At 43.7% G+C, this 17,302-nt stretch overlaps 1 non-coding gene across 1 annotated transcript; it reads left to right on the top strand.

Annotated features, from left to right (window-relative positions):
* The first annotated feature begins 14,404 nt into the window (after window positions 1–14,404).
* Window positions 14,405–14,568, top strand: LOC114671233 (U1 spliceosomal RNA). Its single transcript, XR_003721114.2, has one exon. It is a non-coding gene; the product is annotated as a U1 spliceosomal RNA (small nuclear RNA).
* The last annotated feature ends 2,734 nt before the right edge of the window (window positions 14,569–17,302 follow it).

Genomic DNA, 17,302 nt, shown 5'->3' on the forward strand with positions numbered 1-17,302 from the left:
TTTCACCCACCATACAGAAAGCTGGAGTATTCTTCTCTGGCAGGACTGAATAGCTCCAGAGGACAACACAAACACTGATACTTGGGTGCCCCTTGACAAAAAGCCAACACACTGCCTGCCTCCCCACAGTGAATCTCATCAGCAGGTCACTGTGAAACACACAGAGCTTCTAACCAGGTTTTTTAGTTACACACTCTTACATATGAATGAACAGTCACAGTTCACAAGACATCTGAGGAAAACTTCCAATATGGAAAACTGAGACCAGAACAAACAAGAAAAAATAAATAAATAAATAAATAAAGACTTGGAAGAAACAAAGGGAATAAGCAACATAAAAAGATTGCTTTTTAAATATATAATTTATATTTTTGGATAAGAGAAAACATCAATGCCATGAAATGAAAGATGCTATTTTTTTTTCTTTTCTTTTTTTTTTTTCCTAGATGGAGTCTCACTCTGTCGCCCAGGCTGGAGTGCAGTGGCACGATCTTGGCTCACTACAACCTCTGCTTCCTGGGTTCAAGAGATTCTCCTGCCTCAGCCTCCCGAGTAGCTGGGATTACAGGCGAGCACCACCACGCCTGGCCACTTTTTGTATTTTTAGTAGAGACGGAGTTTTACCATGTTGGCCAGGCTGGTCTCAAACTCCTGACCTCAGGTGATCCACCTGCCTTGGCCTATCAAAATGAAAAGGTGTTATTTTTCATAATTCAAAGAAGAAGAAAAAAGTCATGGAAATTTAAAGTATGATAACCAACATTAAAAACATTCCATTGGAAAAGCTGGAAGCTAAAGTCAAGGAAATCTCTAAGTAGAACAAAAAGACTGAACAAGTGACAATAGAAGTGAAAAGGGTAGAAAACTCAAATGTCAGTTGAGAAGATATAATATCAGAAAGGAACAACAGAGAGAGAAATAAGGAGGAAATTACCAAGGAAATCATGTGAAAATGCTTTCCAGGCCAGGTACAGAGGCTCAAGCCTGTAGTCCCAGCACTTTGGGAGGCCAAGGAAGGAAGAACTTGAACCCAGGAGTTTGAGACCAGCCTGGGCAACACAGGAAGACCCCATCTCTACAAAAAAATAAAAATAAACTAGCCAGGCATAGTGGTGAGCACCTGTAGTCCCAGCTATTCCAGAGGCTGAGGTGGGAAAATCTCTCGAGCCTGGGAGGTCAAGGGTACAGTGAGCTGTGTTTGTGCCACTGCACTCCAGTCTATGTGACAGAGCAAGACCCTGTCTCAAAAAAAAATGCTTTCCAAAACTGAAGATTAGTCTCAAAATTTAAAAAAGTGTCCTAAGCATTCAGAAAGATAAAAATAAAGATAGAAATATACCAATCATATCATCAAGTTAAAGAGCAGATCCCAAAAACTTTCTTTTCTTTCTTTTTTTTTTTTTTTCTTTTTTGAGACAGAGTCTCACTCTGTTGCCCAGGCTGAAGTATGCAGTAGCACAATCTTGGCGCACTACAGCCTCTGCCTCCCAGGTTCAAGCAATTCTCCTGCCTCAGGCTCCCGAGTAGCTGGGATTACAGGCGCCCACCACCACACCCAGCTAATTTAAAAAAAAAAAAAAAAAAAAAAAAACAGAATCTCGCTCTGTCGCCCAGGCTGGAGTGCAGTGGTGCGAGCGATCTCAGCTCACTGCGACTTCCACCTCCCAGATTCAAGCAATTCTCCTGCATCAGCCCCCCGAGTAGCTGGGATTACAGGCGCACACCACCACACCCAACTATTTTTTTTTTTTTTGTATTTTTAGTAGAGACAGGGTTTCACCATGTTGCCCAGGATGGTCTTGATCTCCTGACCTTGTGCACCCACCTCAGCCTCCCAAAGTGTTGGGATCACAGGCGTGAGCCACCTCTCCTGGCTTTTCTTTTTTTTTTTTTTCTTTTTTTGAGACAGAGTCTCACTCTGTTGCCCAGGCTGGAGTGCGTTGGTGAGATCTCAGCTCACTGCAAGCTCCGCCTCCTGGGTTCATGCCATTCTCCTGCCTCATCCTCCCTAGTAGTTGGGACTACTAGTAGTTGGGACTACAGGTGCCCACCACCACGCCCAGCTAGTTTTTCTTTCTTTCTTTCTTTCTTTTTTTTTTTTCTTTTGTATTTTTAGTAGAGATGGGGTTTCACCATGTTAGCCAGGATGGTCTCGATCTCCTGACCTCGTGATCCGCCTGCCTCGGGCTCCCAAAGTGCTACGATTACAGGCATGAGCCACCACGCCCGGCCCTTTTTTTTTTTTTTTTTTTTTTTTTTTTTTTTTTTTTTAGTAGAGATGGGGTTTCACCATGTTGACCAGGCTGGCCTCAACCTCCTGACTTCAGGTGATCTGTTCACCTCGGCCTCCCAAAGTGCTGGGATTACAGGTATGAGCTACCGCACCTGGCTCCTAAAACTTTCAGAGAGAAAACACAAGTCATATATTAGGTATCATGAATCAGATGACACCTGTTTTGTCAATGTAATATTGAAGGCTAACATTAAAAGAGCAATGCCTTTAAAATTCTGAAAGAAATTATTTTAACCTGGAATTAAATACCCAGCCAAACTATAAGTCAAACGTGAAAAGTAAATAAAGGCATCTTCAGAAATTCAAGCTCACAATTGATCTTTCTTGTACCTTTTCTCAGTAAGGTGTTGCAGGGGCCAAAGGAAAACTTCCCCTCTAACCTCTGAAGGTTCACTGAAAACTCAACTCACAAAAGGCAGATTGATTGGAGAAAAGGCATACAAACTTATTAATGTGCACAGGGGAGAGAGCCATAGAATGATTATCCCATCCCCAGTGTGGTACAGAAGCTTATATACCATCTTGAGGTTACAGATAGAACGGGGCTCAGAGCATGGCCAAAAACAGGTTACAGTGGTAAATCATGTTATAGTGGCAAAACAGATAATGGGAAGGAGAGAAGAGGCCTGACTAGCAAAGGTGGTCTTGTTTTGCAAATGAAACCTCTCAAGCAGCAGCCCTCAAAGAGGATTGATGGTACATGTTTCAGAGGTTTAAAGGTGTCAGACTCTCAGTGAATCTTCTCTGGATTCGGGCAAGGGAAGGCCAGGCTGTATCAACGCAGATTCTTACAGATGCAAATCTTCCCCACAAAATACAGATTTACAGAGCTACTATTTTCTGGCTCTCTGACAGCCATCTCAGAATATGTCAAATAAATATATTTTGGGGTAAAACATTTTTATTTCCTTCCGTCCCCACTTTGAAACTTAAAAATGATTCAAATATTAAAAGTCAGGTTGATAGCTTTGGAGAGATTTGAGGTGAAGGTTGTTAGATGGAGATAGAGAAAGGAGCTGACAAATTTGGATAAGCAGAAAAGAGCAAATTTAAATATATCATCCCATATCTTCATTAATCAGTCTTAGTTCTGAGAATAGATCAGTTTGGTTAAACAGCTGTGTCCCATTCCAGGAGGTGCTACTGCAGATGGGCTAGGCCTCTATATATGATGCAGACAAACAGATCTTTAGTAAGAGTCATTTCTATGGAAACAGAAGAAAAACAAAAGTTAATGTCTGGAGTAGTCTATAAATTCATTTTTGCAGAGTCTCTAAGGTATCTTCAGATTGCCAATGCAATCTGACAGATTTTTCTGAATTGTAATTCAAACAAGGTGTTCAGGTGAATGTTCTGAGTATTCTATACATTAACAAGCACAAATGCTGTTTCTACATAAGTTGCTGTGGTGATTTCTCCTGGAGGTTACTTCAGGCTATCTAGCTTCAGTATGCAGGGCTTCAATAAAGGCACAATTTTAATTTTTAGTGAGTACAAGTCAGAAAAATTGTAGGAAAATTTGTTGAAAACATTAGTTTGGAGACTTGTGTCTGGGAAAGAATTCAGATTCTGTCCAGATTGTAGGCAAATAATAAAGATTCAAAAACAATGGCCAGGGTTACAATCTAATATCATGTGTACTATATTTTTTCTGAAACATAATTTTTCTCTTTCCAGTTCCCCATTTCTACCAAAGACAAATAATAATAGGATAAATTTATTTGCAAAATACATTTTAGTTTTATTATACGTGGCCTGATTATCTGCATAAAGTGCAGCAAGAATTGGTCATATAGGCTCTTTTAAAGTTGTCTTTGCTGAATTTTTTTTTTTTTTTTTTGAAATGGAGTCTCGGCCGGGCGCGGTGGCTCAAGCCTGTAATCCCAGCACTTTGGGAGGCCGAGATGGGCGGATCACGAGGTCAGGAGATCGAGAGACGATCCCGGCTAACACGGTGAAACCCCGTCTCTACTAAAAAATACAAAAAACTAGCCGGGCGAGGTGGCGGGCGCCTGTAGTCCCAGCTACTCGGGAGGCTGAGGCAGGAGAATGGCGTAAACCCGGGAGGCGGAGCTTGCAGTGAGCTGAGATCCGGCCACTGCACTCCAGCCTGGGTGACAGAGCAAGACTCCGTCTCAAAAAAAAAAAAAAAAAAAAAAAAAAAAAAAAAAAAAAAAAGAAATGGAGTCTCACTCTGTCTCCCAAGCTGTAGTGTGGTGGCATGATCTTGGCTCACTGCAACCTCTGCCTCCCGGATTCAAGCAATTCTCCTGCCTCAGCCTCCCGAGTAGCTGGGATTACAGGTGTGCACCACCATGCCCAGCTAATTTTTTGTATTTGTAGTAGATACGGGGTTTTACCATGATGGCCAAGCTGGTTTTGAATTCCTGACCTCAAGTGATCCTCCCACCTCAGCCTCCCAAAGTGCTAGGATTACAGGCATGAGCCACCATGCCTGGCCAGAATTTTTTAATAAGGAATTTTATATTAGACTTTTAAAAGCCTGAAGGCTAGAAACTCACGTCAAAGATTTATCATGAGATTGTGTTTGTAACACCTATATGAATCTGCTGAATTCTTTTCTTCTCAAGGTCTTCAAAATACCTTGAAATTCCTAGACCTGGGCTGGGTGCAGTTGCCCATGCCTGTAATCCCAGCAGTTTGGGAGGCTGAGACGTGTGAATCACTTGAGGCCAGGAGTTTGAGACCAGCCTGGTCAACACAGCAAAACCCCGTCTCTACTAAAAATACAAAAATTAGCCAGGCATGACAGTGGGCGCCTATAATCCCAGCTCGGGAGGCTGAGGCTTGAAAATCACTTGAGCCTAGGAGGCAGAGGTTGCAGTGAGCCAAGATCACACCACTATACTCCAGCCTGGGTGATGAAGTGAACCACTGTCTTAAAAAATAAAAATAAAAATAAAATAAAATAAATTCCTAGACCTACCAGAAAGTGACATTCTTTACTTATCACAAGTCAGAAACCTTGTAAGGGAACTATGTAGACAAGGTTACAGGTCAGGCTTTCCAGGAGGCTTTATATCAGCTCTACAGAGTCTACTTCAATTCCTGAAAGCAATCTGGTCATATTTGAAAATATGCCAATCCAGACACAGCCTTAGTAAAATAAGACTCCAATTGTGTCTCATCACAAAAGAAAATAGATTATTATTAAACTTATTCAAATAACCATATTGCCATAAACTAAGAATACTCACAAATAGTTTCTGAATTCTGGAGAAATCAGGCACAGAGAAAAGTAAATATTTTGATTTTACTCATAGAAGTATAATTTACCAAATTGTTATAAACTATAAATAGCTCAAGGCCAAGTGCAGTGGTTCATGCCTGTAATCCCAGCACTTTGGGAAGCCAAGGCTGGTAAATCACTTGAGCCTAGGAGTTCCAGACCAGGATGGGCAACATGGCAAAACCCCATCTCTACAAAAAATACAAAAATTATCCAGTGACATGCATCTGTAATCCAGCTACTCAGGAGACTGAGGAGGATTGATTGAGCCCATGAGCTCAACACTGCAGTGAGCCATGATTGTGCCACTACGCTACAGCCTGGGTGACAGAGAGAGACTTTGTCTCAAAAACAAGCATTAGGCCACGCACAGTGGCTCATGCTGTAATCCCAGCACTTTGGGAGGCTGAGGCAGGTGTATCACTTGAGATCAGGAGTTCAAGACCAGCCTGGCCAACATGGTGAAATGCTGTCTCTACAAAAACTAGGAAAATTAGCTGGGTATGGTGGCATGTGACTGTAATCCCAGCTACTCAGGAGGCTGAGGCACAGGAATCACTTGAACCTGGGAGACAGGGGTTGCAGTGAGCCAAGATCATGCCACTACACTCCAGGCTGGGTAACAGAGACTCTGTCTCAAAAATAATAATAATAATAATAATAATAATAATAAAAAGTTGGGTGCAGTGGCTCATGCCTGTAATCCCAACACTTTGGGAGGCCAAGGTGGGTGGATCACAAGATCAAGAGTTCAAGACTAGCCTGAGCAACATAGCAAGACCCCATCTCTGCAAAATCTTTTAAAAATAGGTAGGTGCCAGGCACGGTGGCATGGCCCTGTAGTCCTAGCTACTTGGGAAACTGAGGTGGGAGGATCACTTGAGCCCAGAAGTAGTTCCAGGCCTCAATGAGCAATGATCATGCCACTGTACCCTAGTCTGGGTGACAGATTGGGATCTTGTCTCTAAAAAACAAAACAAGGAGCCAGGTGCATTGGCTCACACCTGTAATCCTAGCATTTTGGGAGGCCGAGGTCAGATGACTGTTTGAGCCCAGGAGTTCAAGACCAGTCTGGGCAACATAGTGAGACCACATCTCTACAAATATTGTTTAAATTAGCCAGGCTTTGTGACATTAGTCAGCTAGTCAGGAGGCCAAGTAGCTTTGGCAGTTTAATTAAAAAGTAAGGAAAAACTGACCAGGCGTGGTGGTTTACACCTGTAATCCCAGCAATTTGGGAGGCTGAGGCAGGTGGATCACGAGGTCAGGAGATCAAGACCATCCTGGCTAACACAGTGAAACCCCGTCTCTACTAAAAATACAAACAATTGGCTGGTCGCGGTGGCTCATGTCTGTAATCCCAGCACTTTGGGAGGCCGAGGCAGGCGGATCACGAGGTCAGGAGATTGAGACCATCCTGGCTAACACAGTGAAACCCTGTCTCTACTGAAAATACAAAAAAATTAGACGGGCATGGTGGTGGGCGCCTGTAGTCTCAGCTACTCGGGTGGCTGAGGCAGGAGAATGGCGTGAACCTGGGAGGCAGAGCTTGCAGTGAGCTGAGATCGCACCACTGCATTGCAGCCTGGGTGACAAAGTGAGACTCTGTCTCAAAAATAAATAAATATATAAAAATACAAACAATTAGCCAGGCGTGGTGGTGGGCACCTGTAGTCCCAGCTACTTGGGAGGCTGAGGCAGGAGAATGGTGTGAACCTGGGAGGCGGAGCTTGCAGTGAGCTGAGATCGCACCAGTGCACTGCAGCCTGGGCGACAGAGCAAGACTCCGTCTCAAAAAAAAAAAAAAAGTAAGCAAAAATCTTTTACTATCTCTTATTAATACTGCACAAAAACCTTGTTTAAAAGAGAAAGCCAAATTCTCTCTTTGCATGTTTATTATTAATGCCAAAGCTAATTTTAATAAAATCTCATAAAGAAATCTATCTAATTTCAACCAGTTTTGACCACACAAGGTAACATTTTCATAAACCTTTTATAACCTCTTAATAATTTTTCCATTCCCTTTTTTCCAACTTTTCATACGCATTTTGTTTTATCTATTATCATTCTTCAATTTAAAATAACTTCCTTTTTTTTTTTCTTTTTTTTTTTTGACATGGAGTCTCACTCTGTCACCCAGGCTGGAATGCAGTGGCTCCATCTCAGCTCACTGCAAGCTCCGTTCCCTGGGTTCACACCATTCTCCTGCCTCAGCCTCCCAAGTAGCTGGGACTACAGGTGCCTGCCACCATGCCCAGCTAATTTTTTTTTTTTTGTATTTTTTTTTTTTAGTAGAGACGGGGTTTCACCACGTTGGCCAGGATGGTCTCGATCTCCTGACCTCGTGATCCACCCACCTCGGCCTCCCAAAGTGCTGGGATTACAGGTGTGAGCCACAGCGCCCAGCACTAAAACAACTTTTTAAAAACCTCTAGAGTAGACAAAAAATCAGTTTTCCTTTAACAAAAACCACATTCTCATGTCTTCTTATAACATTTTTTACTTTTATCAAAACCACATCCTACTTTTCTTATATACTTTGCATACAGAACTGTTTCTCTTGTATGTACTAGTTTTTTGTTTGTTTTTTGTTGTTTGTCTTTTTCCCTTTATATCTAGTAGTTTTAATTACACATATTCATTACAGTATTAGCTCTTAGTAACCCTAATTTTTAGTGTAAAACCTACGAAGTAGGCAATTTTAATTACATACCAGGTGCAGATCCCAGGCAAAGGACAGATCTGTGAAGACGCTGCCTGGAGGATCCAGCCACTCCAGCATGGCCAGGAGGCACAGATGGAATAGTGAGGATGGGGCTGGGTGCTGTCCCCGGGCCTCACCATGGCCACTTGTCTAGACCTGGAAATCTAAAGGCTCAAATTCAAAGACATAAGCTCACAGACAAAAGAAGGAAGTATCAAAAAATATCATAAAAGCAATAATTTTATGACTTTAAAATATCTAGCAGAGATAACATAAACCTGGTAGCTGATAGACCCAGGCAAAACAATGTCTAAATTAAATTTTGAAGATGTTTCTGTTTGATTTTTACCAATTTTTGAACTGGTTTTATTTACCAAAGATTATTAAAGTCACTTGAACTTGAAAAGTATTTGGGCTTATTTACTTAATTTATGAGTATTCATTTATTTATAATCTAGTTTGATACCATACAGACAATAGATAAACATAGACATGTACACATATAACATATATAAACAAACACAAATAAAGACTTTATATCTTTATTTTTTAAAATTTTAGCCATGAGACTGGTAAAACTCACTAGTTTAAAAGGACAGTTGGATTAAAACTCTGCCTTTGTAAATGGAAAAGTTTAAAGTGTATTTTTTTCATTCCTGCTCCTTCTGTAAGGTTTGTTTCACATGGCTGAAGCCCTGAGTTTTAGAGAAAACAAAGTGGCAAATTTATATCTCAAAGCACAGAAAGAAAATTTAAGCTTTTTGAAAAAGGAGTTTGGGTGTGTTAGATAAAGATTAAAAATGAATGCCATTCATAGCTTGCCAGGAGTTTCTTTTTTAAAAAAAAAAGCCCCAGACTCTGTGGCTCATGCCTGTAATCCCAGTACTTTGGGAGGCTGAAGTGGGTGGATTATGTGAGGTTGTGAGTTCAAGGCCAGCCTGGCCAACATGGTGAAACCCCATCTCTACTAAAAATACAAAAATTAACTGGGCGTGGTGGCGGGCACCTGTAATTCCAGTTACTTGAGAGGCTGAGGCAGGAGAATCACTTGAACCCAGGAGGTACACGTTGCAATGAGCCAAGATTGCGCCACTGCACTCCAGCCTGGGCAACAGAGCAAGAATCTGTCTCAAAAAAAAAAAAAAAAGGAAACACAAAATCACAAGAATTTACCATAGGATTTTACAAGGAAACATATAGATGAGCCTAGAGGGAATTTAGAAATATTATTAAAATAACCAGCTAAATCCCAGAAAGTTGTATTTTGGAGACTAACCTAGCTAGACAGTTTTTAATTTAGTCTCTGTTTTCTCACTGCATTGCTGAACTCAGGGCAGGGCCCATTAATGAACGTGGCCAACAAAGCATTTGCAGTTTGGGGGCGCCTAATAATTTAAATATGTGAAAGCAGGTACAGCTGGAAAACAGAGCACCCAGCTCTTTAAATATATATATATATATATATTTATTTATTTATTTATTTATTTATTTATTTATTTTTAGACAGGGTCTTGCTCTGTTGCCCAGGCTGGAGTGCAGTGGTGTGATCTCAGCTCACTGCAACCTCTACCTCCCAGGTTCAAGTGATTCTTGTGCCTCAGCCTCCTGGATGAGTAGCTAGGATTACAGGCACACACCACAATGCCCGGCTAATTTTTTGTATTTTTAGTAGAGATGGGGTTTCACCATGTCAGCCACACTGGTCTCGATCTCCTAACCTCAGTTGATCCACCTGCCTCAGCCTCCCCAAGTGCTGGGATTAAAGGTGTGAGCCACTGCGCCCAGCCTAAAAATCAAGAATTCTAATTTTACATTGAATCCTGGGTCCCACCAAAAGAGGGAAATACCAGGAGACAGCACCATGTTTCCACAGTGCACCTTGCTGCAAGGACATTCCCCCAAAGCTGGTGGGTAACGCAACACCAACCAGCCCACTCTGTGATCAGCCTATCCCCCATGGAAGTTTGCTTTTTTTTTTTTTTTTTTGAGACGAAGTCTCACTCTGTCGCCCAAGCTGGAGTGCAGTGGCACGATCTCAGCTCATGGCAACCTCCACCTCCCAGGTTCCAGTGATTCTCCCGCCTCAGCCTCCTGAGTAGCTGGAACTACAGGTATGCGCCACTATGTCCGGCTAATTTTCGTATTTTTAGTAGAGACGTAGTTTAAAGTTCCCTCTAAGCCAAATGCAGTGGCCCACGCCTGTAATCCCAACACTTTGGGAGGCCAAGGCAAGCAGATCACTAGAGCCCAGGAGTTTGAGACCAGGCTGGGCAACATGGCAAAACTCCATCTCTACAAAAATACAAACATTTGCTGAGGGTAGTGGCACATCACGTACCTGTAGTTCCATCTACTTGGGAGGCTCAGGTGGGAGGATCACTTGAGCCCAGAGGTCAAGACTGCAGTGAGCCATAATTACGCCACTGCACTCCAGCCTGGGTAACAGAGTGAGACTCTGTCTCAAATACTAAATAAAATAAAATAAATAAAATAAATATTTAAATGATAAAAATAATAATAATAGGCCGGGCGCAGTGGCTCACGCCTGTAATCCCAGCACTTTGGGAGGCCGAGGCGGGCGGATCACAAGGTCAGGAGATCAAGACCACGGTGAAACCCCGTCTCTACTAAAAATACAAAAAATGAGCCGGGCGCGGTGGCGGGCGTCTGTAGTCCCAGCTACTCGGGAGGCTGAGGCAGGAGAATGGCGTGAACCCGGGAGGCGGAGCTTTCAGTGAGCCAGGATCACGCCACTGCACTCCAGCTTGGGCGACGGAGCGAGACTCCGTCTCAAAAAAAATAAAATAAAATAAAATAAAATAATAATAATAATAATAATAATAAAATAAATATTTGTAAAAATAAATAAAATAAAAGTCCCCTCTAGATCCTTTCTTGTGTTAATGAAGGGGAAAAGAAGCCGGGAGAAGTAGAAGTAAATGGGAGAGCAATTCTTTAGAAAGTAAGAGAACAGAGATACCAAGCACATAATTTTCTCTTTTTTTTTTTTTTTTTTTTTGAGACAGAGTCTCACTCTGTTGCCCGGGCTGGAGTGCAGTGGCGCGATCTCAGCTCACTGCAACCTCCACCTCCCCGGTTCAAGTGATTCTCCTGCCTCAGCCTCCCGAGTAGCTGGGATTACAGGCATCCGCCACTACGTGCGGCTAATATTTTGTATTTATTAATACTTAATAAACTACTATATATATATGTATATATTATTAGTTCTGCCCCTCTAAGAGAACCCTGACTAATACAGTGTTTTTTGTTTCTTCGAAGGCAGGGTCTCATTCTGATTGCCCAGGCTGGAGTGCAGTGGTGCAATCTTGACTCACTGGAGTCTCGAGTTCCCAGGCTCAGGTGATTCTCCCATCTCAGCTCCCCAAGTAGCTGGGACTACAAGTGTGTGCCCCCACACCTGGCTAATTTTATGTATTTCTTTTTTCAGTAGAGACAGGGTTTCGCTATGTTGCCTAGGCTGGTCTCAAACCCCTGGACTTAAGCAATCCGGCCTCTGCTACTCAGAGTGCTGGGATTACAAGTGGGAGCCACTGTGCCTGGCCTCAGGTTTTAGTTTTTTATCTTCTCTAGTTTTCGCTAAACTAGAAAAGGGCCAGCCCTTCATGTATTAGTTTTTTCTTTTCTTTTTCTTTTTCTTTCTTTCTTTCTTTTTTTTTTTTTTTTTTTTTTTTGAGACAGAGTCTCACTCTGTTGCACAGGCTGGAGTGCAGTGGCATGATCTTGGCTCATTGCAACCTCCACCTCCTGGGTTCAAGCGATTCTCCTGCCTCAGCCTCTCTAGTAGTTGGGATTACAGGCATGTGCCACCACACCCGGCTAATTTTTGTATTTTTAGTAGAGATGGGATTTCACCATGTTGGCCAGGCTGGTCTCAAACTCCTGACCTCAGGTGATCTGCCCAACTTGGCCTCCCAAAGTGCTGGGATTACAGGCATGAGCCACGAAGCCCAGCCAAGAGAATTTCTAAGACTAGCCATGTCATGATTATGTGTCTTTCTTTTAATTTACTCTCATAAATACAAATAAACACAATTATTTAGAATGAGAATCTCTAGAATCTTTTTTTTTTTTTAATTGAGGGGTCTTTCTGATTTCAGGAATCCATTTTTTGGCCACTGATTAGAATTGCCTATGTTGCATTTATTCCAATAGTGACTCAATCCAATAGTCTCTTCATGGAAAGCCCACGATGTTATTTTCCAGGTCTAGAAAAAGAGGTGTTTCCTAGAGAGCAGTGGAAAAGGCAGTCCCAAAGATCTCCACCCAAAACTTCATTCCTAGGAGTAGCCTGAGATAACAAAGACTCTGGTTGCCACAGACAGTTAAGAATGGTGTCTGTGCATACAGTTCCTTCGCTAACCCACAAATGTGGGGGCAGGGGCTGGCAGTCACAGACTCATTAATCTGGGACACTCCGTAAGCCCTCCTGGGACTGGATCTTCTCTGGATTAATTTGGCAACAGGGGTTGAAACAAAAAAAAAATCCCTTATGTGCCAGCCATGGTGGCTCATGCCTGTAATCCCAGCACTTTGGGAGGCCGAGGTGGGTGTATTAGTTGAGACCAGGAGTTCAAGACCAGCCTGGCCAAAATGGTGAAACTCCATCTCTAGTAAAAATACAAAAATTAGCCAGGTGTGGTCTCACGCACCTGTCGTCCCAGCTACTTGGGAGGCTGAGGTGGGAGAATCACTTGAACCCAGGAGGCGGAGGTTGTAGTGAGCCAAGATCAAGCCACTGTACTCCAGCCTGGGCAACTCTGTCTCAAAAACAACAACCACAAAATTTCCTTATGAATGGAACTTATTATTATTTTTTTTTTTTTTTGAGACAGAGTCTCGCTCTGTCGCCCAGGCTGTAGTGCAGTGGTGCGATCTCGGCTCACTGCAAGCTCCACCTCCCGGGTTCACGCCATTCTTCTGCCTCAGCCTCCTGAGTAACTGGGACTACAGGTGCCCACCACCACGCCCGGCTAATTTTTTTTTTTTTTTTGTATTTTTAGTAGAGACGGGGTTTCACCATGTTAGCCAGGATGGTCTTGATCTCCTGACCTCGTGATCCACCCCTCTCAGCCTCCCAAAGTGCTGGGATTGCAGGCGTGAGCCACCGCGCCCGGCTGGAACTTATTATTAAGACAAAGTCTCGGCCGGGCGCGGTGGCTCAAGCCTGTAATCCCAGCACTTTGGGAGGCTGAGGCGGGCGGATCACAAGGTCAGGAGATCGAGACCACAGTGAAACCCCGTCTCTACTAAAAATACAAAAAATTAGCCGGGCGCGGTGGCGGGCGCCTGTAGTCCCAGCTACTCAGGAGGCTGAGGCAGGAGAATGGCGGGAACCCGGGAGGCGGAGCTTGCAGTGAGCCGAGGTCGCGCCACTGCACTCCAGCCTGGGCAACAGCGTGAGACTCCGTCTCAAAAAAAAAAAAAAAAAAAAAAAGACAAAGTCTCCTGAGAGCTTGACACATTCAGAACAAAAAGTAGGTTGCTTAAAATCTTACATGTCTTGGGTTCCCAGCCATTTTCAGACTGGCAACCTGACATGACCTGAAAATCACAACCCCTCAGATGGCAGAAACTACGAGAAAGTGCTCCCACTTGGTCATCCATCAAGCTCTCAAGGACATACAACAAGCTGAGAGGGGAACTTCACTGGGCTTATATTTTGGGGACCCACAACGAAATGTCCATGCCAGTGTGATCAGAACCACAGAACTGAGCAGTCTGCAGGGTTGGCTGGAATAACGCGCTTCTGTGGTACCTCTCTTTACGACAGAGCAACACAGAAAGACAAAGACAAAGGAAGAAACTATTTCTGGGAGGAAAGAGATCAAACAATGTGAATAGTCATACCAGAAAGTACACCAGAGTGGCTATACTCAAGATTTAGTCACACAAATTGTTTTCTCCCATTAGACTTTGCAGAGGAGAAAGGGACAAACAGTGATTTTTACCATCTGCCTGACCGAATTCCACAGAAAGAGAGGCTGGAAGCCTGACTGAGAAATTCTTAGCCTTCTTCCGGCTTGTCACGCACTGGGTTCCCTTCACTGTGGCTTCCAGAAGAGTGGAGCCTTGGTCTTCTGCTCACAGTGCCAAAAGTGTAGGAGCCACTGAAGTTTCACTGAAAAACCAACTCACAATACTTACCTGGCAGGGGAGATATCATGATCACAAAGGGGATTTTTCCAGGGCGAGGCTTCTCCTTTGCACTCCAGATGTGCTGACTCCTGCAATTTCCCCAAATGTGGGAAACTCAAGTAAACAATTTGTGGTAGTGGGGAACTGCGTTTGCACTCTTCCCTGATGTTTCTCATTCCAAAAAGCAGGTCACTTGTTTTTGCAAATATATAATACATTTGTTTGTTTGTTCGAGATGGAGTCTCACTCTGTTGCCCAGGCTGGAGTGCAGTAGCATGATCTCAGCTCACTGCAACCTCCACCTCCTGGGTTCAAGCAATTCTCCTGCCTCAGCCCAAGTAGCTGGGATTGCATGCGCACGCCACCATGCCCAGCTAATTTTTGTATTTTTAGTAGAGACGGGGTTTCACCATGTTGGCCAGGCTGGTCTCAAACTCCTGACCTCAGGTGATCCGCCTGCCTCAGCCTCCCAAAGTGCTGGGATTACAGGCGTGAGCCACCGCACCTGGATGGCCAGGTTTTTTTTAAGAAAAAAAGTATATAAAAAGAAGAAAAATTATCTCACGAAAGGCAGACTAATTGGGGAAAAGCATACATATTTATTAATGTGCACATGGGGGAAAACCACAGAATGATTACCCCACCCCCCAGTGGGGTGCAGAAGCTTATATACCATCGTGAGGTTGCAGAAAGAATTGTGTCTTAGAGCATGGCCAAAAACGAACTATGGTGGTAAATCAGGTTATAGTGACAAAACAGGTTATGGGAGGGAGAGAAGAGGAGGCCTGGCTAGCAAGAGTGGTCTTGTTCTGCAAATGAAACCTCACAGGTAGCAGCCCTCAAAGAGGAATGATGGTAAATGTTTCCTTCAGACCTTTAAAGATATCAAACACTCAGTTAATCGTCTCTGGATCTGGATAACGCAAGAGATGGCTGCATCAATACAGATTCTCTACAGATGCAAATCTCTCCAACAAAAGACAGCTTTGCAGAGCTACTTCTGTTTTCTGGCTGTCTGACAGCCGTCTCAACATACGTTAAATAAATATATTTTGGGGTAAAATATTTTTATTTCTTTCAGTGTTCTCCACCAAAAAGAATTAAGCCAAGAAAGAAAATATGAGGGCCAGAAAATGAGAGTCTACCCATGAGATGGGTGAAGATCATTGCTACGATGTGGCAAAGGGAAATTCCAGGATATCAACTATATAGCAGGCCCAGTTCTGCTGCTGCAGCAGCCAGTCCCAACTAAAAGGCATAGAGGTAGGCCCCAGAGGGATGTCACCAAGGAGAAACAACGGAATCAATAGATTATCTAGGCAGTCACTCCAAATCTATTCTAGAATCTTCGAGTTCTGGTGGGCTGCCTGTAAAAAAGAAATGAAAAGGAAGAAAAGAAAAAAATAGATTATCTACATTATCTAAGGATTCTAGGAAGATGACAGAGTGGGAAGCACTGGGAATCTGTCTCTCCGTCTACATGATAATTGCACTGGTAGAATCTTTCTGGTGTGAACTATTCTGAAACTCTAGAGTCTATTGAATGCTTGCAAATTCCAGGGCAGGGCTTGGACTGTAAATTGCAGCTACTTTCAGTCAATTTCAGCTCTCTTAGCACAGTAAATTTTTTCAGCCCTTAGCCACTCATTCCTCACACCTCAGCTGCAGGCAACTGTGCCTGTGTTCCTGGAGCGGCTTGCCACAGTTCGCAGAGCCAGGGTAGACAAAAAAGGACCTTATTTTCCAAATATTGGTTATCTATGCTCTCATAATTGATTGCTGCTTCTGGTCTCAGAACTGCAGAAAAAGGGTTGGGTGCCTTTGTTTTTTACTCCCTTCCATCGTCGCAAACCTCTCCCCTTTAAATCCTTTAAAGCCAACACTCTTTCCTCTTGCCACACTTCATTTTTCTCTTTTTCTCCTTTTGGAACCCAAACATTAAAGACTTGGACATTCAAAAGCAACTACACATGTGGGGCAAAATTAGAAAATGACCATGCATGTACAGCGAAAATCTCAGAAAAGACCTGAGAAGGAAGACCCTAAGTTCACATCTCAGGCCAATCCTCAGAATGGACACAGCCTACAATAATTAAAAAATAAAAAAGCAGGCTGGGCGCGGTGGCTCACGCCTGTAATCCCAGCACTTTGGGAGGCCGAGGTGGGTGGATCACGAGGTCAGGAGTTCAAGACCAGCCTGGCCAAGATGGTGAAACGCTATCTCTACTAAAAATACAAAAAAATCAGCCTGGCGTGGTGGCGGGTGCCTGTAATCCCAGCTACTCAGGAGGCTGAGGCAGATAATTGCTTGAACCCAGGAGGTGGAGGTTGCAGTGAGCCGAGATCACGCCACTGCTCTCCAGCCTGAGTGACAGAGCAAGACTCCATCTCAAAAGTAAAATAAAATAGACTGGGTGTGGTGGCTCACATCTGTAATTCCAGCACTTTGGGAGGCTGAGGTGGGCAGATCATGAGGTCAGGAGTTTGAGACCAGCCTGACTGACCAATGTGGTGAAACCCCATCTCCACCAAAAATACAAAAAAAAATTAGTTGGGCGTGGTGGCGCCCACCTGTAATCCCAGCTACTCAGGAGGGCTGAGGCAGGAGAATCGCTTGAACCCGGGAGGCGGAGGTTGCAGTGAGCCGAGATTGTAACGCAGCACTCCAGCCTGGGTGACAGAGCAAGACTCCATCTCAAAATAAATAAATAGTGGCTGGGCGCGGTGGCTCAAGCCTGTAATCCCAGCACTTTCAGAGGCCGAGGCGGGCGGATCACGAGGTCAGGAGATCGAGACCATCCTGGCTAACACGGTGAAACCCCGTCTCTACCAAAAATACAAAAAAATTAGCCCGGCGTGGTGGCAGGCACCTGTAGTCCCAGCTACTCAGGAGGCTGAG

The sequence above is a fragment of the Macaca mulatta genome, chromosome 11, assembly GCF_049350105.2.
Source record: "Macaca mulatta isolate MMU2019108-1 chromosome 11, T2T-MMU8v2.0, whole genome shotgun sequence".
Taxonomy (NCBI): Eukaryota; Metazoa; Chordata; class Mammalia; order Primates; family Cercopithecidae; genus Macaca; species Macaca mulatta.